Source organism: Canis lupus, chromosome 1 (genome assembly GCF_003254725.2).
Source record: "Canis lupus dingo isolate Sandy chromosome 1, ASM325472v2, whole genome shotgun sequence".
Taxonomy (NCBI): domain Eukaryota; kingdom Metazoa; phylum Chordata; class Mammalia; order Carnivora; family Canidae; genus Canis; species Canis lupus.
The window spans coordinates 62,290,224-62,316,095 of NC_064243.1; the positions used below are offsets into that span (position 1 = coordinate 62,290,224).

At 36.2% G+C, this 25,872-nt stretch overlaps 1 protein-coding gene across 3 annotated transcripts in view; it reads left to right on the forward strand.

Annotated features, from left to right (window-relative positions):
• The window catches only part of CLVS2 (clavesin 2), an 89,544-nt gene that overhangs the window by 25,777 nt on the left and 37,895 nt on the right, over positions 1-25,872 (forward strand). The window lies entirely within an intron of this gene.

Below are 25,872 nucleotides of genomic sequence, written 5' to 3' on the forward strand. Positions count from 1 at the left end.
AATAAATAAAATCTAAAAATAAAATTTTATCCAATCTCTGATTTATTAATATTACTTTGCCTCTTTCCTGGTGCTTTTGTAAATTTACTATAAATTTATTATTGTTTGTACTGTTTACTATCATTTAAATTTATAGAGGGAGGTGAGGACATTGAGTTTATTCAGTCTACTGTATTGATGTGAAAGCTCCTTACTACCTTAAAGCCAATCATTATCTAGTTTATGATCAGAGGATGATAGAAATGAAGTTCATGAGGCATCATTTTTTAACCTTTATATATGGGTGTAGAGAGAAAGCATTATTCTCTCACGTGGTAATAGTTTTGTTATTATTGTTTTTTAATCTAAATTCTCAGAGATATTTTTTCTAGGGTGAAATACAGAATAAATTTATTTCCAAAATCAAAATTCGAAGGGATGTACTCACAATTTTTTGCAAATAAGTATAGGCCCACCTAACCTAAGTAAGACTCTGAAGTTCAGAAAACCAGATTTATTTGCAACTAGGTAGTGATTCAGGCAGATAGACAACTTAATCACCTGGTTTCAGTAGATCTCTAAGAGATGCCTCTGATTATCCCATTATCTCTGCTAATGTGGCTAAGGAAAGCACACTCTACTCCACACAGGACAATAATGGTTGCTACGTAGCTGGTAAACAAACTATATTTAGTGGCAACTGAGGCCTGCTGTCTCAACCCAGGTAGATAGTCAGCATCATAGTAGGTTACTGTTACTTAGAGATGGTAAACTTAGAGATGGTGGTAAACTTAGAGATATAATTAAGTTAGTGAAAGGAGAGTCAGCTCACTCTACTATAAATCATAAGAAGCTGTTTTCTAGTTTTATAAATGTTTATATCTGGAAAAGACCTTAACCCAAAAAAAGAGCTGCATAGAAACCATCAAAGGAGGCTTAGGTGGAATTGAGCAGCACCATGGAGAGCTCCTAAAATTCCGCGTGGTTTGCCATTTTCTGCTTTCTAGTTTTGATTTTCTCTCGTCATTATTGCCTCTAAAGTAAAGCTCATCATCCTTTAGAATAAGTCACAATCCCTGCAGAATTAGAGGGCTTTTTTTTTTTTCATTATCCTGAGTCTCATATGTGTTTGAGTTAAGACTACATTTTTTGTGTGATTCCATGTTCTACTTTTAAGACATTTTCTTGGGACACCTGGGTGGCTCAGTGGTTGAGCATCTGCCTTCAGCTCAGGTTGTGATCCTGGGGTCTTGGGATAGAGTCCCGAGTCCCGTATCAGGTTCCCTGCGGGGAGCCTGCTTCTCTCTCTGCTTATGTCTCTGCCTCTCTCTCTGTGTCCCTCATGAATAAATAAATAATATATATATATTAAAAGAATATATATATATATATATATATATATATATATATATATATATATAACAAAAAGACATTTGTTTTATTATCTAGCTCCTGTTTTTGGAATTGTTTACTGAAAGTTCACATATTGGGATTGCCTTCCCTTTTCTTTCCTCTGAGAGGCATCCCACTTGTTTATAACCTAATTTTTAGAATGTGAGCCATTCTTAAGTTGGATTTAGGGTAGAAGAAGTGACACTGTGAGTTGTTTTTCATCATGATACCAGGTAAGGAAGAAAGAGATCATTTTGTTTCACCCAAGCAAACTGCTTGGAAAGTCATGTTCAATTATCTTCTTTCTTTATAAGGAGTTGTTTGGAGAAGAATTTTAGAGCATATGGTTAAAAGCAAAATCATCTCCTCTTGACAATTGCTGGAATAGGTCAGACTTTAGAATCAGGTGTTCCTGGGCTTAAATCTTGCCTCTACCACATCCAGATTTCAATTTTAGATAGACTGCTTAACTGATACAAGGCTTTGTTATCACATCTTTAAAAATGGGATTAATACCTTCCATCTGGTATTATGATGAGGATTAAACAAGATATCCTATATGAGAGAGACAGGCATGATACCTAGTCAGAAAAGGCTCTTGGTTAAATCAGTTCTGTCCATGAACTTCCTTTTTGCCCTGTGCTCCAGAAGAGAATGTAAGCAAACTTACTTATTAAAAAGGTTACTCCTTTAAAGTATGATTTTTACATAATGTAACTAATCAGCCTCACTTGGCAGATCATACAAAACTAACCAACTGAAGTTATGTGGGAAGAACCTCCCCTCCCCCAACACGCACACAATTTCTTGCAAATTACACACCTTTTAATAGTTTCTCATAGAAGTTTACAGCCCCTGCCTTTGTCCTTTCTGGGTGCAAATAATAGTTTAATATGATCATAGTAAGTATTGGTGTTTTATGGTACATGGAACTCATTAGTTTATTTCTAGGATTAATGACTCCTGAGATTTTCACTCTAGGGAACTTCAAAAATATTTTCTGTTGAAACCACATGAAGAAACTTGTACAGATGTGATTAATATACATACCTCTCCTCACTGTTCTCAGCCGTACAGTAAGCTCCTCAATGGCAAGAATGACATTGAGTTCAGCCAGATAGCTCACAAGTTGGCTGGCAAGAAGGATCATAATACTGGTTCTGGGTGGACTAAAGGTGTATTGTAGAACTGAAGTTCTTAAAACTTTCACCTGTGGTGAAGTAGGATGGGATACTTTTGGGAGAACATACATTGGAAGGTGTAATATCTCAGGCATTTGAGAGATTCAGAAGTGGTAATCAAAAGAAGTATGGGAAAAAGATAGCTGATGCATTAGAGAAAGTCATTAAAAGGACTTTGTGACCAGTAGGAGTGGCAGGATTCAGAAATATTACTGGCTAGGAGATGACATTTAAACATCAGAAATATGTGGAGAGCAAATATAATGAGTGGCACAGCTGGAGTGGCAGTCATAAGGGCTTGGCCTTTGGGGGTTATGGTATTCCTATGGGAAAGGTAGATGGGAAGACTATAAGTGTTGCTTAAAATATTCAGCCAAAACAAATGAAAAGGAATGAAGACAACTTTCTCAATGTAAGGTAAAGATACTATGCTTAGTTTTCTGACCTGAGCCAGTTCTCAGCCTCAGAATCCATGACCAGAAGGAGAATATTGGAATCCCCATAAAGAAGGACCCTGCAACACCATGTCTTTTCTACTATGGGTGATCTTTCAACTCTTAGGAGTAATTTTGCAAAGAGTTTGTAATAATATGGGCAATGGTTATGTATAACCTTAAGTAAAAAACATATAAGTGAATGTAAAACATCATATTTATGCTAATAATGTGTTAAAAAAGAGCAGAAAATGTATTGGAATGTAAACAATTATTACATGGGAGTGATAGGACTATGTGAATTTTTTTTCTAATTTCTGCATTTTGCACATTTTACCATTGGGGACATAGTATTTTAATTACGAAATATTTATTTCAAATAGCCATGATATACAGTAGAAAATAAAGCAAATTATTTAATAAGAAAAAGATAATATGCCATGTTAAAAAGGTTATCTTCTATTTTTAAATAATATTAACATAGGTTGATAAGTAAGCTAATAGAATCAGGCAGCTGTAGCTGCTTATCTTAAGAAAATTATACAATGCTAACATATAGAGCTGTGAAGGGTCACGTTTAGGGGCCACAAAAAATATCTGCAGCAGAGTCAGTGGAAATGTAAATATGGTTTGGAGTAAAAGATCAGACATGCTTATAAAAACATATTTAATGAAATTACCAGGCTGGAATATAATCTGAAATATTATACTAATATACTTGGCATGTATTAACTAGTTTTTGGTCTGAAGAAGAAAGGAAGTTGAATTTAAACAGCCATCAATAAGCCTTATTTAAAAAACACTTTTATGCAAATGAATTAAAAGACAAAAAAGTGGACATAAATTACACCTCATAAAGACAATCATGCTTTTTTAAAGAATGCCTACTATTTCTGTCAATTTTATCTTTATGCGATTAAAATTAATTAAATCAGTTAAGTAAATGGCAAAATAAATTTTATAGACAGAAATTGTTTAATGGTTCAGAGGAAAGGATTATGCTATATGACTAAAAACGTTAGAAAGGTTTTACAGAAGAATTGAAAATTGAACTAGTCAAGAATGAGATAATATGGGTATAGAGAGACATAAGGAAGGAAACAGCAGAGCTAAGGTTTAGAGGTGAACAAGCTTATATTGGATTTTGAATATGTAGTAAGTCTAGGCAGCCTGATGTAAAGGGTTGATGCAAGATAGGCAAGAAAGATAAGCTGAAGGAATCTGATAGTTTGGGGCCAAAATATTAGGGACTTTGAATTTAAACCATATTTATAAAGAATGGAGAATCAATGAGTACTTTGAGGAAAACAAATCATGAAAAATGGCCAATACAAAAATTAATGAGACATCACTCATTTGTTCATGATTGCATTGTACAAATATGTATCGTGTGGGATAATTTTAAGGAAAGGATTTGGGAAAGTGGGAATCTAGAAAGCTTTTGTAGCAACCCAGCATGGATTTGCTGGAAGTCCGCAGTAGTGCAGGCCAAGTAATATTGAAAAAGAAAGGGAGGGTCCTTTTTGTCTGTCTTTTCCTTTTTTTTTGGTCTGTCTTTTCCTATCCACTTTTCTTCGTGTCCTTATTTAAATCTTGTCTCTCACCTTGGTTATTTCAAAAGACAGATGAGTGGCCCTGAGTCCAACTTGCCTCTCCTTGACATGGTGACAACAACTTTTTTCCTAAAACATGATCTTATACAACCTGATGTATTATTTGTATGCTTTAAATATTTAACGGTTACAGGTACATGATTGGATTTTTTTCCCCCTATACACTCTCTAGACTAATAACTAAGAGCAGGTGAATAGAAAACTGAGTCTTAAAACATTAGAGAGCTTCCTAATGTGATCTGTCTTATCTAATAGGGATGCTATTTCTTGGCATTTTATGTGATTCTTTATTGGGCTGTTGGCCATTCTGTACAGATCTAAGTCAGTTTTAGTAGGTGCACAACACAGGAGCAAATACTATGTCAAGTGCTATAATGAAAAGATTAGCGTAGACATGTCTAGAATCTTAGAATCTTAGCATTTGAAAGAAACTTAAACATCACACAGGCCGTCTTACATAAGAATTACTTCTGTGTGGTAGTCTTAAAAGATGATTATGCAACTTCTGTTTATACACATTCAGAGCCTGCTAGTGCGGCTTCTAACAAGGCAGACCTTTTCATCTTTAAGAGTTTGGCATCAAAGCTTTTCTTAAATCCAGCTAAAACCCGCCTCAGAATCTTGCACTTTATACCACCTCTTATGCCAACTCTTGAGCACAGGATTAATGCCACTCCACCTAATACACTCTTTTATATAAAAATATTTCAAAAACATACAGTGTGTGTTCCTTTGAACATTACAAGTGATCGGATCTTTCATTTTATAATTTCCTTCTCCAAATACATATTGCCTGTTCTTCCATCCTTTCTTGACATAGTTTTTAAATGGTGTATCATTCTGGTTGACTTCTGAACTCAAAACATTTTATCAGTTTTTTCTCCAAGTGAAAGTATAATTATTCTACATGTATTTTGATCCATTTGGCAAATATTTTCCACTTGCAGGAAATATGCATTTTATATTTTAATATATATTACTTATACATTATTATATCATATTATATCATTTATTATGTTATCTACTTTACTTAGTATATTACTAAATAACCAATGATCTATAAAAGTGCAAAAAGGACAGGGCAATTATAGCTTACTTAGGGAAAGGATTAGGAAAAGAGATATCCATAGATGGCCCTAGAAGGATTTTGAAAGGAGGATAATGCATTGTTAAAAATCTTATTGGCTAAAAAAAAAAAATCTTATTGGCTGAGAAAAGATGGGGGTGGGGGGAGAACAGAGATGAATGTGTACATAATGCACTTGGATATTATTAGCAAGTAGGTTAATTTAGTCGTATCTTAACATTCATGAAGAAGTAAAATAGGGAGCAGGGTTGGAAAGGTTAGTTAATACCTAACCATAAAAGGTCATGATTGCCACTCTTAAGTTTTTGAGTTTCTTCTGTAAGTGATCAGTCAAGTTTCAACTTGACAGGATAAGAACATTTTAAGAGATCAGTCTAGTGGTCCTGTGATAAAGGATGGGTTCCGCGGAAGGAAGCATTGTAACAGTGACAACACGCTGTTGGCTCACGTTAAGCAAGCCATCAACCATATTTCTAACAAATACTTACTGATGATGAATTCCTAGGCAGCAAGGAAGCAGTGTATTAAAACACAGATTGATGAGGCAGTTTTTGTCAAAAGCCCTGTGAGGATAGTTCTCATGAATCATCTTACGTGGAGAATGCTGTTCGACCTGAAGATGCATCACCCTCACTTAGTGAAACGCTCAGAACCTCTGCACACTGGACATCCAGAAGCCACTCCGAGAGTGCAAAGCTCTGTCAAAGCACGGCTAGTGCCGACTGTCAAAAGAGGCAGGAAGTTACATCTATCACCATCACAGTGTTGTCTTAGAACATCCCAAAGTCTCCTTTCATATGACTTTTTTCTTATTTCTTTGAAACAGGTTTTTAAATAGGCTGTTAATAAAAGTGTGTAAATTTAGTTCTTTTCTTGTCCAATTCTATCTGTGCATGATCTTTGATCTCATCTCTGGGCCTCTGGAGCTATTATAAGAGACGAGCAAGAGACAGGCTTCTTGAATCCATTGTGTAATGTTTAATCTTCAGTGGAGTCCCAGTTATCTGAGAATCTTATCTCATATTCCGTGTTAACGTTCTCAAAGCCATAGCAGTAAGAAATAGGAATGAGTCACTTTGAAGACACACTATATGTCACCTGAACCTCTCTGTTGTTCAGACTCATATGAGAATGCTTGGGGATTGTTCACTTCCTGCTGGCTAAGCATAAAGGTCACCCCTACCTTCAGCAACATTTTTTTTTCCCCAGAGGTGCTTCCCTTTGTCTCTCTCCATAGCTCCCAACTGGACTTTGCTGTCCAGGTAATATTGGAGGGGTACCAAGCAGTGCAGATCCACACGACAGTGCATACTTCCTCCTTACCATTAGTATCTGAGACTCCGACTACTTTTGCCAAACCCCCTGGAGTAAATCCCAGGGCCTTCCATGCTGCTTTATTGGCTATGTGCTGGGATGAGGTGGAAATAATTTTGTAAGGAGCATCTTAATCCTGTCTGAAAGGTTATCATTAGTACACGACAGAGCAGAGGAAGGATATATTTCTGTCGGTAGGTGTCGTCGCTGTTAGGTGACGTCTGTGTTCTCAAGCAAATGCCAGTTCTAAGTCCAGCTCATATACCTGCTAAAGAATCTGATGAACTTTTAAGTGACCATTTTCAGAAGATTGTCAGGGAGTACACCTCCCGATTCTGCTGCTAAAACACTCAGGGATATGTTTGCACATTTTTTCTTGCATTAGTCTCCTGATTCTGCCTCTTGGTCTTACTGTTCCTTCTTTTATACTTAACTCCATTTAAAAATATTATATTGATGGGGCGTCTGGGTGGCTCAGTTGGTTAAGTGTCTGGCTCTTGATTTCAGTTCAGGTCTTGATCTCAGGGTTATGAGTTTGAGCCCCATGAAACAACTGTATCAGGTAAGATATTTACTTCTTTATAAAAAAAACTAAAGAGAGGAGTTTACAATGAAAAGGAAAAGGCCTTTTCCCACTATTCACTGCCAAAACTTTATGGTTAGCTTTTCATAGTATTTACTGATGAAATTTCTTCTATTCTTTCAAAAATCCTTCTTCTTTTAGGCTAGTGACTTTCTCTTCTGATTTGTCTAATTGCTTTCTAGTTTTGCTGGATGGCTATCACTCTGGATCATTTTTCACTGGACTCCTAGTTTAAATCTGTCATTTCTAGTTGAATATCTTTATCCTGCCACCCCTGCTTTTCACACCTGTATTGCTTTTGTTTTATTCATTAGACTTTTATCTCCTTCTCCTATTTTAAAAGTGCTTTGAAATAATTTATGCAATGATTATTTTTTCTCCACTTCTCTCACTATTAACGGTTTTCATTTCCTTTAAAAAATATTCATCTTCCATCACTTTAAATGAAGTCTCAAGAGTAAGGGAGATAAATATATGTGCTCAGTCATTTTAAATCAGAAAATACTCATCTACCATTTTTTAAAGATTTTATTTTTAATTTATTTTTTGTTTTTTTTTTATTTTTTTATTTTTTTTGTTTTTGTTTATTTTTTCATGGGAGACATAGATGGAGAAGCAGGGTCCCTGCAAGAAGCCCAATGTGGGACTCAATCCCGGACCCCAGGATCATTCCCTGAGACACTCAACTGCTGAGCCACCCAGGCATCCAGAAAGATTTTATTTTTATGCAAACTCTACACCCGACATGGGGCTTAAATCAACAATCCCAAGGTCAAAGTCACATGCTCTGATTTAGTCAGCTGGGTGCTCCAATGCTTATCTACTTTTAAATAATTTTATGTATCATTGTAAGCCACTGAAATCCTCCAGGGTGAAACAGAGAGTAAAACTTTATTTCAACTGAGGGGCAAAATCCATAGGTGGCAGGGATGGTGTCTTACTATCACTAAGGGGATGGCAAAAAATGGGGCTTAACACATGTTCATTAAATATCTCATGTATCTGTGTGTGTGTGTGTGTGTGTGTGTGTGTGTATATATATATATATATATATTCAATAAAATTTGGTTTTCTTCTTTTCCTAAACTAAGAAAATGATAGTATATGTTGGTTATAGAGTGATCAAAGCAATGTCACTGCTGTGGGAGTATGTGCCATATTTTCTTAGGATGATAGTCCTTATTTAATATGCAAATTTTCATCTCTTTAATGAATACAAACTTAGAGCCAATGAACTAAAAAGAAGATTTGAAACTATGGTTAAGTCCATGCTTTCCTTGAGTAATAACAGCTTGATTAGAGGTTTACTCTTTTGAATTTTTAAGCTTTCTGTGCCTCGTTTTTCTCATTTATAAAATTAAGATGGCACAATAACAGGCTGGTCCAAGAGATTATGGGCGTTCTGTAAATCATGAACACTGAAAGTTTAGTTGTTCTCTATTTTATCTATGTGAGATTTTTAAAAACTATTCCTTAGATTTGTGTTTTTTCCTAGTAAATTTTCTCAGTCTTCAGATGTATAACTTTGACTCAAGATTGTGATTTATCTTTTTCATGTTGGCATATTAATCTTTAAAAAATTTTTTTAAGATTTATTTTTATTTGAGAGAGAGAGCTTGTGCACATGAATTGAGGGAGAGGCAAAGGGGGGGAGAGGAAGAGAATCCTCAAGCAGACTGCGCACTGAGCATGGAGCCCCAATGCAGGGCTGGATCCCAGGTCCCTAGGATCATGACCTAAGCTGATATCAAGAGTTGGACGCTTAACTGACGGAGCCATCCAGGTTCCCCGCTTGTTTTGTTCAGAGGGAAACATTTCAAACTAATATTATTTGGCTTATGAAATTAAAAGATTCAAAGTGACAAGCTAATTTTAGCTTTTCTGGGTAAGGCACGGTTTTCTTAAAAATCCACTTTTATTTAACATTCAGAGAACAACATAGTGTTATATTTAGAAAATATTTTAAATTTACATCCTTAAAAGAAATAGATTGTCCCTTTGTGTGTGTGTGTTAAATTTATATAACAGCAATAATATTAAATGTGGTAATGGTTACACACAGCCATACAGGTGATAAAATTGCATGGAAGTACACACATATGCACTCACATCTAAATAGGCTCTGTGGATTGTACCAATATCAAATTCCTGGTTTTGATGGTTTATTCTAGTGAAGTATCCCACTGGGATCCGGAGGCGGGGGATGGGATCTCCTTATTCATTTTATAATTTCCTGGGGGTCTATAAATATTTCAAAATTTAAAAACAGTTACTCAATAGATAGATACGGATACCTTCTGAGTAGTGAAAAAAGTGAGATATCACAAAGTCTAGATCCTACCGCCAGCATTGTGGCAATATATAGTAGAAATAGTAAATAACTGTTGAATGAGAATGAAGAGATGATGTCTGTTATCTCTTTTGAAGAACACCATAAGATAGTATTTTAAAAAGCATTTTTATTTTGAATCATTAAAAGAAGTTGGATTTTGTTTTTAGTGTTTCATTTTGGTTTCGATTTTTTGATAGGAAGAATATTAGAGATAAAAGCAGAAGTCTTCAAAGTAAAATCCTCTTTGTTAACATTTCATGTAAAGGAATGTTTTGATGACTTTACCTAAATGTGGGGATTGTTTTTTCAGAGTTAATACATAAACCTTCAAATAGAACTTTCCTTTGGCTACACACACATACACACACACACACACACACACACACACACACACACACGAGCATGAATACAGATAAGACCCATATTGAAGGAATGGGAAGCAGATGGTAAGAGAAAGGGATTATCATCAAGATCTGATCTAACGGCAAACTATATAGATGGGGTGGGTGACTATTGAAGATATAGATGTTGGAGAAAAGATGTAACTGTGTTTTATCTACAGAATTTCTAGAGTCCACCTAAATTGTAACTCACAGTTGAACCATGGTCTATTTTAAAAAGTAGAGTGAATTTTTAAAAAAATCTATAAATCAAAATAGCAGCCTAAATATGTCACATACTTCAATGTCTAAAATGACATGCATCGGCCTAGCCAGAGTCACATGTTACATAAAACAGATCTTTACCAGTTTTGTCACTAATTCAGAATCGTTGTGTGCACTTAGGTTTCAAGGATGAGTGAAGGCAAGGAATATAATCTCTTGCTTATACTCTTGAATTGCAAGGAAGAGGTCAAAGCCAGGCAGCTCTCTTAACAACACAAGCATATATCCACACACACAGCCACAGTTGGAAACATTTTTTTATTCAGGAGAATCTGTGTGTCCTTGAGAGCTTGTGTAACTTAATGGGGCTGGAATGGAAATTTTGTGTTTTTATTTACGTGCCATTACTGAGATTATGGAAAGAAAAATTGCAAATGTGTGTGGTTGTCCTGATGTGAATGATTGATCAGATGGAGATGCTTGTGTATCTTGTTTATACAAATTGACAGACCAAAGACTAACATGAACTCTCCAATTGCATTGCAAGATTCCAGAATAAATGGAGACCTTAAGTGTATAATACTGCTATGGGGAGATGGTTAAGGCTAATTGTTGACTTTGCCATTCCAGTGAAGTGCACCATGGGTCAAAAACTTGTTGAGTATTCCTTCCTAAAGAATTTTATTTGGAGGAGGGCTTTGCAGCAGTGGGATGGAAGATGTCTAAGGAATAGCTCTGGATGATGATTACTTGTCAATTAAGTAACAGAGGGTCAAGCAAAAGACAAAAGAAACTGAGGCCACATAGATTTCCTGGTGGTTAATCAGAATATTCTCAAATTAACCAAAATTGATAAGTATCTATAAAATTTTGGGATACACACAAGAAAAGCACAGTGAAATCTTTGAAGCACTGACTTAAAGGTTCTTTTTGTAGTTAGAGGTACACTCATTAATTATCTTTGAATTTTGGGGAGGGGATGATGATCCGAATTTGAACCCTCGCTTCCTTCCTGTCGTAAAACTAGAAAATAAGAGAAAGCACATATTCCTAGATTAGCTAACCTGAGGCATCATCTTGCTTACCCCCAGCCTTGCAGGGAGGTGTTCAGAGACTGAATGGGAATTCCTCACTAGCAGGCAGGCAGAGGGGGACTGCCTACACCGTGAGCCCTAGTCGTGCTGTTTTTCATGCGTGCTTCTTTGAAGGACACGTGCCTGAAGCATCTTTAGACTCTCTCAAGCTGTCTCTATAATCCACTGCCTCACAACCCATATGGACATCACACAGTCTTGGAAGGCGGTGGTAAAGCTAAAAGTGTTCTGGCAAATGGTTGGAAAACATCATTCTAGCTTCAGTGACCTCTTCTCTCCAACTCCTTACTCAAGCCAGTCCTTGACATTGGTCAGGAACTTAAATGAGGGAAAAAAAACTGCATATTATGATTATGTTAATAGTACACAGATTACCGTAGCTTTTTGGTATATTCACAAATCTTAATTTTTTTTTTTTTGCTCCATTTCTGCTTTCTAATTCTGTGTGAGCTCTCCAAGCTTAGGGGTATCTTCACTTGTATGGCCTACAGCACTGAAATCTCAACATATCAGACCTCCTCTTAATCTGATCTTTTCCTTATGTCAGTTTCTGGTACAATGAGTGGTGAATAAACCCAGGTTAAAAAACAGCAGCCTACTTTCAGCCATTCTGTGGTAGGTCCCCTGTGCATCCGGTCATTTGTTAAGCTGTATATTCTCCATATTTTTAACATGTGTAACTTGTTTTCCTTTTATGCTTTTAGGCCTTAATAGGACTCAAATTCAGGCTCTAGTGCCTGTATCGTGCTAATAGATTTGAATGCATGTCTCCATCTTCTTGAAATCAAGTAAAGTAGGATATTTTGTAGGCATTCATTGAACAAATTGGGCAAGTCAAAGGATCAAGTCACCATTTTCTATTTCAAGAAATGTGCACCCAGGATGATATTATGCTGAGTGAAATAAGTTAGTCAGAAGAAGACCATTATCATATGCTTTCACTCATTTGTAGAATATAAGAAATAGTGAAAGGGACTATAAGGGAAGGGGGGAAATTAAGTGGGGAAAGAACAGAGAAAGACAAACCATGAAAGCCTCCAAACTCTGGGAAACAAATAAAGGGTTACAGAAGGGGTGGGTGGGTGGGGTAACTGGATGACGGGCATTAAGAAGGACACATGATGTGATGAGCACTGGGTGTTATCCTGTATGTTGGCAAATTGAATACAAATAAAATAAAATTAAAAAAATATGCATCCATAACCCTTATTCTATCCTTATCTCTAACAGTTCTAACTATAGCCCTATTCCATCCCTATCCCATCTCTAACCCTCATCACCTCATCCCTGCTGCTCCATGATGGGTGGTCATGATAAAGGACCTGGTAGATGGTGGGTCACACATTACTTGATCATTTAAAAAAATAATTAGACTAAAACTCTAGCTGTTTTTAAAATTTTTAACCTGAGATAGAATGTCTCCACATCAAAGTGGTTGCACTAAAACATAAATATTACAATGTCAGATTTCTGGAACAAACTACACACCCCTGCTGGGCTAATGTTCCTACAACATAACTGTAGCATACCGCTTTGTTCTCAAGAATGCCCAGTACAAGCCCCCTCGGGCAAGACAACCAGGATGGTCCACATAGACTCTATAATGATCTTCTCAGCCATGCTGCCAACATTTTCTCACATACCCTCAATTCCTGATAAACACTTCGAGCAACCGTTATCTTAAAGATGGCTCAGTCTTCACATCTTTGGTCCTACTGCTCCTTTACCCCAGGACACCCTTCCACTCTCTCCATTGCCTCATCCACAACTACCAGATTCTCATTGACACCCCAAGGTCTGTGCCATGAACTACCTCTTTTGGGAGTACTTTCATCATTATTCTAAATTTCTCTTCAATCTGGCATCGTTCCTTTCCTTCAAACTTAAACACACCTTGTATAAATTATTTTTTCTTGATTTATGTTATTCTCTGTTATTCCCTTTAGCAGTAGTCTATAATTTCCTTCAAGGTAAGGCCTCTGCTTCATTCACATTCCCCTTACATTTCCCAGGCTTGAGTAGGGTTCAATAAATATTTGCTAAATTTAATAGATGCATAGACAGGCATATTGCTGTCTTTATGTTGATACTTTTAAAGTATTTGACGTTTTTACCACTATACATATTTACAAGTGTGTGTGTTTGTTTGTGTGTAGTACATGGTCATATAAAAACATTTGAAAAATATAAAATATGCAAAGCATAAAAAGAAAAGCCATCTATTATCCAGTTACACAGAATTAACACAGCTAACATTTTGATGTATTTTTCTAAATATTTTATATTCCTTTTTAAAGTAAATTAATGTTTTTCCTAATTTATTAACCTATTATAATATTTGATTATTTTCTGTCATTAAAAATTCTTTGGAAATGCCATTTTAATTGCTCTTGAACATGAGCAAATATATTATTCTTTTATTCACTGTTTTGTTAAAGTAACTTTAAATTGATCCCAATGTTTTCCTCATTACAAAATACGTATAAAAAACACTGTTGTACATAAAATCTTACTCTAACAATGATTTCTTTATAATTGGCTTCTAGAACTGATATTAGGGTACAAAAGGAGTATATTTTGAGGTTTCTCTCAGGAATGTTTTACCAGTTTATATTCCCTCAGCAGAATCTGACGGCTCCTGTCTTGCCAAACCCTTGCAGCATTGAGTTTCATCATAAAAAACAATCTGGTCTAGTTTTGCATGCCTGATGTAGGCAGGAGTGTCCTGAAATATCCACTTAAGGACTTCTGCCTAATTCTTTTTATAATTTGCTCTTCTCAATTCCTCTAGCTGAAGTTCTGCAGCTTAACTCCCCTTTGGCAATTTTGAATATGAGAATGTCAGCACTTCTGAATGTGTGTTACTAAAGTAGTTTAAAAGTTTAGTGAGAGACCTAATCATTATTGATATACTGGCTGGGGTAGTAGTAAGGTCTACTGCATTTGACTTCTAGATTGGAGCTACAGGCCTCAAGACACAGGTCACGGAAAATTACTACGTATTCTATTTTGATGAGAAATGGCACAACTATTTGTTACCCTTGCTATGCATCCACTTTTGATAGAAGAGCCTGACTTGGAACATGATGATGTAACAATTTCATAAGTTGGTGGTTTTTACTGTGGGTTCTCTCCTGCTGTTATACTTGATTGGAATTGATATTTCATGAATTGTGAAGAGGTGTGAGAATGGCTTTGTGTCACGTTCTCCAGGCTGCCTTGCCTCCTGCATGTACCAGGCACACACCAGCCTTGTGTCTTCATGTTAGGGCTCTGTGGCTGTGATTTGCTTCCATCTGTTATCACCATCTCTGACAGAAAAAAAAGTAGCTGGGAGCAACACGTATGTTGCTCACAAAAGAAAGATCTTCCTGCCCATTCAGTTATAGGATGACCAAACATGTTCTAAGTAGTTTTCCATGTTGGTTTTGCGTTAAGAAATAGTTTTAGCTCAGAAGAGCTCTTTCGAGGAGGAATATTTTATGTAATATCCCACTAAGTTGCCTCAAGACTCAGACATTCCCCTCTCCGTGCAAAGTTGATGCTACTGAGTCACCAGTGTAATTTGAGAGTTTTATCCGAGTGGAGGGATTTTTCTAAGCTAATAAACCAGCATTTGTGTTCCAGGGACCCTTGCAGGGTGAGGAGGGCTGTGTTTGAAGCCAGGTGAGCCAGCACCAACTGATTAATGGTGGGCACAGGAAAAAAATGACAAAATAATGATTTGTCTAGAATTAGAGTATCCTTGAGATTTTGAGATAGATTAGGCGGTTCTAGCCCACAAATTTCAGAGGCCCTGATCATACAGTCATAGTGTACTCTAGGAGACATTCTCTCCACAATAGTACTCTGTTCTATTTAGTAATTCTGTATATGTGGCAGGGATACTTTTGCTGACAGAGACACATTTGTCTCATGGGTAAGTAGATTTATCACTGGAACCTAGAAGCCAAGAATGTATGGATGATTTCAATACACGTGTTCAAAACGAGTAGGAAAAGAAAAAAAAATGGAATAACATTGCATTTTTTTCTGTTGAATCAGTATATAACAAGTTATTATGTCGTTATTTTAATATATTTATTGACATGGTATTTACAAGTGATTGTTATGTGTACTTGTTATTTACAAATGATAATTTACCGGCAGAAAAGGAACTGGGGTTATTCCTTGTAGATTTAAACAAGTCAGCTATGCTGTTATTTAAGATTTTTAAAACAAAATTAAAAACTTAGAACTGATGGTCTATGTTAAGATTGCAGCAGCGTTAAGAACACCACAAAACACTCATTTTTACTCAAGCAGATGATAATCATGTGTTATCTTGGAAGAGGAAAGCACAATTCCTTGCTTTTCTCTGGGCCTGTAGCTTTATAAACTGGAGAAGCCCTTGACCACCACTGTGCTCTGAGTGACCTGAGAAGATTCCTCTTAGTGTTCTTGAGTGGAAGTTAAAAGACTCTCTTAGTCCAAATAATAAATTCTGATTGTAGAATCACGAAAGCCATGCAATAAAATCCCTTTGCATTCAACATGTTGGTGTGAGACCTGAGCTGCCTACAGCATATGTCCACTCACAATTAAAGGTGATGATTATTCTACACTTTAGAATCCCTGTGGCAGGTTTCCTAGTAATTTGCCTTGAGAACATACAGCCCTTCAGAAAATCCTTCTATGCTTTCTTTTATGCACCCTATAAAGGAGAACATCAGGCAACATCATTGTACATGGGCATCATTTCTAATTAACTTAAAAATTAAACCAGAGGACACCCTTGGATAAAACTGAAAAAGAACAAATCTAGCCCATATCTATAATGAGAACTGAATTTCATAAAAGGAGAGTGACAGAGCAAAAGAGAATTATTAGGAGTCACAGTGTCACGAAGTTTTCATTAGCTAAATATTGATGTATATAGAATGGGGGGAGGAATGGCTACTTTTTAAATAGAAATGTCAGAAATGACATGTATTTGCCTTTGGGTAGAGCACATTCTGTTGACCACCCTTAAGAGAAATACATGTTGACACACTTGTATTCATGATAGTTTAAACAATAGCTGACATTTTGCCAAAGGTCTTAGAACAAATAGATATTGTAAAATATGCAAATACAAATCGAGGTACATTAATTTTTAAATTAAAAAATCTAAAAAGTTATCTGTATTTTAGTGCATATGTAGATTAGGATTTTAGCACTTGGGAGGGCAAAATTATTTCAAAATATATTCATATCTTAAAATTTTTTAATTCTAAAAAAATGTTTACCTACGATGCCACATATTAATGGGAAATTAATGTATACTATTAATTACTCTTTTAAATGATCCGTTATGGTTAATCAATGTTTCTTAAAACACTTATTAAATTATGACATTGTTTTCTGAGGAATCATTAAAATTCAAGTCTGTAATTTATGTGCATTTTGTTTCAGAGATTGCTCATCAAATAGAAAACCTTGCTAAGTGCTTATTTTGAAATAAAATGTGATGTATCTTTGAAGGCTGACTTGTTTCCTCTAACAAGAATTGACTATTCATTTTTAACCATTTAATTATTTTTTTCTCTTTTCTCAAATTCCAAAGTGTTAAGTAAACTTTAGAAAATGTTAGTAATTATTGTTTCCATACATGTCAGAGCAATTACCTGTTTTGGTGAAGTTTGTTTCTACGCAGTTCTTTCCGTGTAACCCAGTTCCTTTATTGTCTGCTTACCTGGATAGCATGAGGGTTTAATGGGCAGTTAGAAGTTAAGAGGTTGGAGGTGAAGCATCCTCCTGCATTTGTACAACCCCAGCTTAAATGCTTATCTCTGCACCAGGTCAAGAGCCTTTGTTTTCAATCTGTTATTTGCATCCATTTACACATGGCTCATTACCAGTTATGAGGCAGGCATAGAAAAAGACATTCCAATTAGCTGGTCATTAAATAGTTTCCTGGCTGTTTTCTCTCAATTTGGCAAAACACACGAGTTAGAATATTTTGGTAAAAATCCTTGTTTCCCTCATGAAAGCAATGGAATGACTTACCTAGATGTGCCTGTCTGGTATTAATGAGACTACATATATGGGATTATATATCCCAGCTGTAGCTCCATTCTCTTTAGTTCCAGACACTGCACAGAATACTAGAGGTGGGAATGGAAGCAGGGCTTTGGAACTAGGACAAACCTGATTTCTTTCAGGAATATTAATCTTTTTTTTTTTTTGGAATGTTAATCTTTTAGAAGATGTGTAGGGTCTGCATACAAATAGCTTATTCAACATTCTAAAAGATAGGTATGAGTATACAAATGCTACTATACCAGCTAGAAAGAATATCTCCAAAAGACATATTTAGGAAAATATGGTGTGGTTAGTATATCCAGGCACATCAGTTATTCCCCCTACCATGTCCTGATTTTCTTTATTAGATCGGCTAAGAGAACAGATTAATAAAATTCTCTGAATTCTCTCTTAACAGAACTCCTAATTGAGGCCTTCCTACAACCGTTCAGAATGTTAGTTATGTATTTTCCACATTGGCACCTTTCACAGGCACTTTTGCATTTCTACTCCATTCTCTTCAATATTCTGGGCTGCATTTTAGATCTGTCCTTCTGGGGGATGCCTTCCCCATCCTACCTTCTTCCTAAGACATCTTTGTAAAGCAGCCAAATCTTAAATTTAAACATATCTGAAGGAAATTAATATTGATGCAGTCTAAGGAACTAGTAGTACCAACTGCTGTAATAGTTACCTTCTACTTTCTATACCTAGGCAGACTTTAAGAGAGAGGGTGATATTATTATATATGTTGTATACATATTAAGGCTTTGTAAAAATTATTCTCATAATTCTAGACTTTTACATATAATTTTATGTCATCTGTATAAAACTTAACTGAAAAGAATTAGAAGCATCCCCTAAGATGCTTAAAGTATTCCTTTTGTCTCTGGTTGATAAGGTGATGAGCACTTTTCTTTATTGTGCTTTATTTGATGTTTAGAATTTCTACAATAATCATGCTCAATAACTTTACTGAAATCATCATAATAGTGCAATATTTTTAATCTTAATATAATTCTAGGGATAGAGTTTTGAATTAAAATTGTAACTTCTAGGTGTTGCATACTATGATTTATCATTATATGCACTTTGCCATAGTGCATATAACAGTTGAAATTATGTGCTTCAAAAGTGCAGTAAAGGTAGAAAAGAAAAAAAAAAAACGTTAAAAAAAGACTAATGGGGGTGCCAGAGTAGCACAGTCACTAAGTGTGTCTTGGTTTCAGTTCAGATTGTGATCTCAAGGTTGTGAGATTGAGGCCTGCATTGGACTCTGTGCTCAGTGTGGAGTCTGCTTGGGACTCAATCTCCCTCTCTCTCCCTTTGCCCCTCTTCCCCAAGCCACATGCTCTCTCTCTCCCTCTAAAATAAATCTAAATAAATAAATAAATAAATAAATAAATCTTTTTTAAAAAGGCTAATGAATTTAGTTTTGAATGAGTGAGTTTTACATACAGTTTTTGCCTATGTTTACATGAGGTCACTTCTTAACACACTTGATCATTTTAGGAATCCTAGAGAGTCTTGTGAAACAGGACCAAAGTTGTAGATTAAATTCTCATAAAAGAGTCTATTTTGTTCATGTTTATGGCTACAAACTGTACCTTGATTGTACCAGAAATTACATTGATTTATGTTGTTCTCAAGACTGACTCCTTGTGATAGTATTGTCCTAACACATAATTTTTTTATTTCACCAATATCAATTAAAGAACTGAATACTATATTAATGGTTCATTTTCCAAGTTTTCTTTTTTGAATGGCCAAACATCTGAGGCAAGCAAATTTTTGCTAGAAATGTGTGCATAACTTACTTATGTATATTTGATACATGTACATATATTTACCTCTCTCCAGAATACCCATAGTGCCAATATTTATAGTGTCTATATCACTTATATGCCAATGAGGAAAAGGTAGAGGCTTTGCTTTGATTGATATTATTTTGTAATTGTTGGCAATAGCAATCAACTTATAGGGAAACTCATATCTTGCATGAGGGGAATATTTCCAAAGTCATCTTCTCCCAAAGAAAGATTGAGTATATAGTCAACAGAGGCTTGGAGAGATGTTGAATTCCACTAGAGCTTTGGCAGCCAAGTTTCCATTAACTCAAGTACTCAGTCAAGATAATCCAGCACACTTTGTACATCCATCAAAAAGTGTACCACTCAAGAATAAAATGAATGGGAACAGGTAAATTGCCAGAAGTTTTTAGAAGGCAGAAATTCTGTTAACTTTCTTCAACCAATCTTGATTGTACTTTCACTGACTGCAAGGTACTTCTTATTTCATCATCTTCAGTGAAGAGCATTGTGGCCAGCAGAGTCAACGATCAGCATATTGTATGTTGCTATTTTATTTTATTTTATTTTATTTTTTTATTATTTTATTTTATGTTACTTTAGATTTTATTTATAGGAGAGAAAGAAAGAGAGAGAGCATGAACAGAGGGGAGAGGCAGAGAGAGAGGGAGAAGCAGACTCCTTGCTGAGCAAAGTGATCAAGCCAAAGTGAGGCTTGATCCCAGGATCCTGAGATCATGACCTGAGCTGAAGGCAGACATTTAACTGACTGAGACACCCAGTTATCCCTGTATGCTGTTATTTTAAATATTATGTTATACTATGTAGTGTTTTAGGACCAAACAACTTCCCATTAAACCACATTATAAAATTCCTTCATGGTCATTTCCATATGTATAAAGTAAAAATTGATATTTAATATGGTAGTCCAGGACTTAGGAGGTGTGCTTAATGGCTATGGTTGGCCATTAACAGTCCTATTAAATGTTTCAATTTTGCAGATAAGGAGATTGAGGCTCAGTTTACATATGTAGTAAGTACCAGAATCTATTCTATTCAAGAAACATTCATCTAGCTCTGCTCTAGGACACACACACACACACACTCTCTCTCTTTTAAAATATTGGGAATGTAAAGATGAAATCATACACAGTCTGGATCTGAGTTAATGTGCAAAGTAGAAATCTCTCTGGATGGTTCAAGGACAGATGAATTAAAATACAGGGAGCTTGTGCTTTAAAATTTCATTAGAAAAATGGGAGGAATTACAATGTCATTAGGGAGCTGTGTCTGCTTTCTTGGTTTTGAGGTCCCAACCCTGCAGATGTGATCCAGAGATCAAGAAACTGCTGTCTTCACCCTCTCACTACTGCCATCCCAGCAGCCTCTCACCTAGTGATACCTAGAAAGTGGAAGGTAGTATCCAGACACTGCCATAAACAGTTGCTCCCCTAGAGTTTTCCTAGCAGCTGCAACTGCAACAAAAATGTGACTGTGGCCTCCGGTTGGTCCTTTAAATCTTGTTCAAGTGTCTCTCACTGACAGAACTCTTATTTATAATCCCAGCTGTAGGATTATAATTATGTTTTAGCCTTCTATCCCCTGCCCTATTGGGTGGGGCACCAAGTGAGTGGAAATGGATGCAGGCCCATCTCCAACAGACCATATAAAACGCAAAATCAAGCCTCAAAGAGCTCACATTTTAATAGTGGAAGCAGACAAATGAAGAGACAGTTTCAAGGTTATACAGGCAAGCGCAATGAGAGACTTAGGCACTGTGCTCCTGATGGCAGAGACTGGGCTTTTAAGAGAGAACAGGGCATGGAAAAGTGAGAGAAAGGATCAAAAAGAGCTTCCTGGAGATGATGTTGCCTGAGCTAGGCCTTAAAAGTTCAACATGAGAGGACAATGCAAAAAGGGAGGGGAGGCTATGCCAGGCACATGGGAGAGAACAAAGTCAACAAGCTTTAAAACTGCAAGTGGACTGCAACAGACATGAAGATGATGCAGGGAAGTGATGTCGTGCCAAGCTGGGAGTGGACACAGTGGATTTTGGGTTTTACTATGGCCATGAGAGTGAATACAAAAATATGAAGCTACACAAAGCTGAGGATATAAATATTGGAGGGCTTGGGGGCATGATTGGAAGCAAGTGGCTTATACTTCTGGTTTCTTGTTCTGCTTGGAAGAAGGTTGGAAGACTCTACCTTGTCCTGACAACAAATAAACAACCAGACTGGAAAATGAGGTGAGGTAACAGGGAAAACCATTGTTGCCAAGACTGGAGGGACAGGCAGGTAAACACAGGGAGTCTTGGCTTACTGGAGCAGAGATCCAGAAGGGGAAACAAACCATGGTGGGAACCAATGTTGGGGCAGGATATCATGAACTTTAAGTGACAAATTGCTGGAAGCTCACTGGGAATGAGGCTAAGAGTTAAAAATTCCAAGGAGCCCCATCCTAAGGGCTCCCCACACTTTTGTGAGATTTTCTTCATGGGTTGGATCAGGTTTTTAGTAAATATTAGAGAAAAATCCCCTTGTGTTTCTGTCAGAGGAAAAGGAGAAGAAACCATTTTGAAATATGCCAGAGCACTCTGTTGTTGTTGTTGTTGTTGTTGTTGCTGTTGTTACTGTTTTTCTCTTTCTGCTGGGGTATTATTAGAACCTAACTGGCCTGGGGGTAGAAAGATACCCAACTCTAGGCATCCACATGGGGAAGGGAAATACCCAACTCTAGGCTACCTGTCCCACCTCAGGGAAGAAAAAAAGACTGAGAAACACTTGGGAGTTCACAGTCCAGAGACAGACTCATTAGAAGACCAAGACCTAATCATAAAACTATAGAACACTTCCCTCCTACCACACCTACCACTGCATTACAGTTGGCTGATTTACAGCCCTTCCTTTTATCTGGTACATCATGTCTGGCTATCAGGAAAAGAAATTAAAAGGCGTACTAAAAAAAAATTAAAAAAAACACAACTTGAAGAGACAGAGCAAGCATCAGAACCAGACAGGGCAAGGAAGTCAGAATTATCAGACTGGGCATTTTAAACAATTTTGATTTATATACTAACTGCTCTAATGGATAAAGTAGACAATATGCAAAAGCAGATGGACTGTATAAGCAGAGAAATGGAAAGTGTAAGAAAGAAAAAAAAAAGATATCTGGAGATCAAAAACACCCTAACAGAAATGAAGAATGCCTTTGATGGACTTATTAGTGGACTGGACATGGCTAACGAAACAGTCTCTGAGCTTGGAGACTATGTCAATAGGAACTTCCAAAATGGAAAGCAAAGAGAAAGAACGTTGGAACAAAAAAGGAATAGAGTAACCAGGAACTGGAAGCCAGGTACAGAAGGTATAACATATGTGTAATTGTAATACCACAAGGAGAAGAGAAAGAAAGGAAACAAGGCATCACAGTGAGGAGAAGAGAGGAATCAAGGATTATGCTGTCATTGTGTTGCACTTTGATGCCTGAGAGGTGGCACTGAATCAGAATTTTAACCTAGATTAATTTGATTGCAAAGTCATTGCTTTCCCTTCCTGTGCACCCTGTCTCAACTGTGATTTGGCACTGATCAAGTCCTTCTTTATGTAAAGATACATCCAAGAAATCCCATGAACTCATGTGTATGTTTTGTGTATACGTGTGCATATTTATTTTTCAATAGAAGAAGCATGACCTCCACGGGATTGTAGTTTAAAAAAATCACTGAGCCAAGACGTTTGGTTTAACAACTTGATAGCTGATGTTTATTCACTTTTGTTTTAGAGATTAAATGCCTCTTCAGGACTGGATTTTAAAAGCATTCTAAGTAGTTCTGCTTCAGGTAGTGCAGCAGGTTAAAAATTCCTGAAGATCTTCCCGCCATGAAACACAGAGTGTTAGATAAATCACAACAAAAATATCTTCAGATTCTTTGCAGAACTCTAGGGAGCAAGAAAGAAGTCATTACCCCTCAACTGCCCCTTGAACCCTAAAGCAAGAGCACAAAGTCTACTGGAAAAACAAAACAAAACAAAAAACAGGAGAATAAGTGAAGCCTAGGTGGTTCTGGAGGCAAATGTTGACTGCAGGAACCTACAGCTTTAGAGGGTAATGAATGCCTAGGGCCTGGGGTGGATAGAAGCAAAGACTGGGTTTGCATACATTGTGGGCAAAGGGGGACTAGCTGTGAGACTGCATTCGTCCAGGTGCTCTATCCTTAGGGAAGGTTTGTGCAAGGAGAATCTCTGCTGGCTAGGAAACCTTTAAGAAAACCTCTCTGCCTCTCTCATAAGCAGGTGGAAAAATAATAGTAACGATAATAATATTGGTATTAATAATAATGATAATGTCTTCTCTGATAATCTGAGACCATAATTGTCTCCTCTGAGTCTGTGATTTTTTTTTTTTTAAGATTTTATTTATTTATTCATGAGAGACACACAGAGAGAGAGAGAGGCAGAGACACAGGCAGAGGGAGAAGCAGGCTCCACGCAGGGAACCCGATGTGGAACTGGATCCCAGGTCTCCAGGATCACACCCTGGGCTGAAGGCGGCGCTAAACCGCTGAGCCACCAGGGCTGCCCTGAGTCTGAGATTTGAATGCACATTGTATAATCAGAGAGATCCCCCCCAAAAGGAAATTAAATTAAAGCCAAATCATGTTGATAGCACCTAGTAGGAACTGATACAGACCTTATCTGGAGAAAGGCATTCTCAAACTAGCTCTTTCAGGATTCCCAATGATTAATATTAACCAACTATAAGTTCACCATAAATAAGATCAGCAGAGAAAGTAACCAAATTCAGGGTCCCAAGGACTAAGACACAAAATACCTATGTATTAAGTGATTATGTTATTAAGTAATGTTATTAATGACAGAATTAAAATAAACAAAGTCCAAGTGACTAGGGAATTAAAGTTACATGAAAATCTATGTCATAACCTATAAATTGGCAAAAATTAAACAGATTGACGATACCAAGTGCTGTATGTGGAAGAGCTGCAACGTTCCTGATTGCTGGGGGATGGAGAGGCATAAATTGATGTAGTTGCTGTTACCAATTGTGTAAAGTATGTACACTCTATGACTTAAGACTTCAGATATATACCCCACATATACACTTGAACATGCCCAAGACGCATGTCCATAAACGAAGTCTACAGAGCAGAGGTGCTGGTGATGCCTGGTGATGCACACCAGACAAAATATTTGTAAAACAATGTGCATTGACAAGAGAAAATAAATTATGACCTATCATACAATAGTATACCATACAATAGTGACAACTACAGTTGCACATGTGTAAAACTCAAATACGAGGAACTTCAAAAACAATATAATATGATGCTAGAAGAATACATTCATATATTTAGAAAGTTTAAGTACTTAGAAAACCTAACAGTATCTTTTAGGGGTTGTAAGTATATCCATAGCAAGAAATATAAAATATAGAAATAAATAAAATATACAAAATTATAAAATAAATAAGGAATAAGATATTTATATATTTATAATGCTTATAAAATATAAGAAAAACATTTATAATATAAAATTTTAAAATGTGGTAGAGGAACAGAGAATATGAATAAAGTCAACTCTAAGGTTACCAACCACGTTCTATTTCTTTTTTTTTTTTTTTTTTTTTTTTTACCACGTTCTATTTCTTAAGCTGAGTGGAGGGCACATGGATGTTTATCTTAGCATTCTCTTTATTGTACATAGATTATTTTCCTTTTATGTATAAAAATATCATAACTTAAAAACATACGATGTCTATATTTCTATGTAATTCATTTCTGTTATAATAAATTCTTGAGGAATGAAAACTACATGTTTATAAAAGAAGTAAGGTGCTTACATAAAAGGAGATGTATTTTACTTTTAGTTATTCCAATTTATTTATTTTTTAAGTATTGTTTTTTTATAGTGCGTTGCTGCCAGAGATAGAAATGGCTTTGCAAAAAAAAAAAAGTGCTATTGGCTCTGAAAATCAGCATAGAAAACCATGAATTAATTACTAATGCTCCTAAGTGTCTCCCCAAAGGTAAAACATGCACAGCATAACATAATAGGGTTATGCTGTGCATGTTTTTGACTAGACAATCTTTAAAAAAATTTTAAAAATGCACCTATGATTATTTCAGTTCCTTTAGTTTTTCTTTGTTCCCATTCATGCTCTAAAAAAAATCCAGAAGAATGTCAGTTATTATGATACTTCCTGAGAGACACCTCTAGTGGTATAGTTTTTGTTGTTTTTTTTAAGACTTTCATAGTTGAGTGTGGGATTTCGAACTAGTAGCAAGGATCCATTCATTTATGTGGAATCCATAGCACACTCAAGTGAGGTCAGATGTTGCAATCTATTCAGCTTAAGGATTTCCTTCATATTATGGAGTGAAGTGGGACG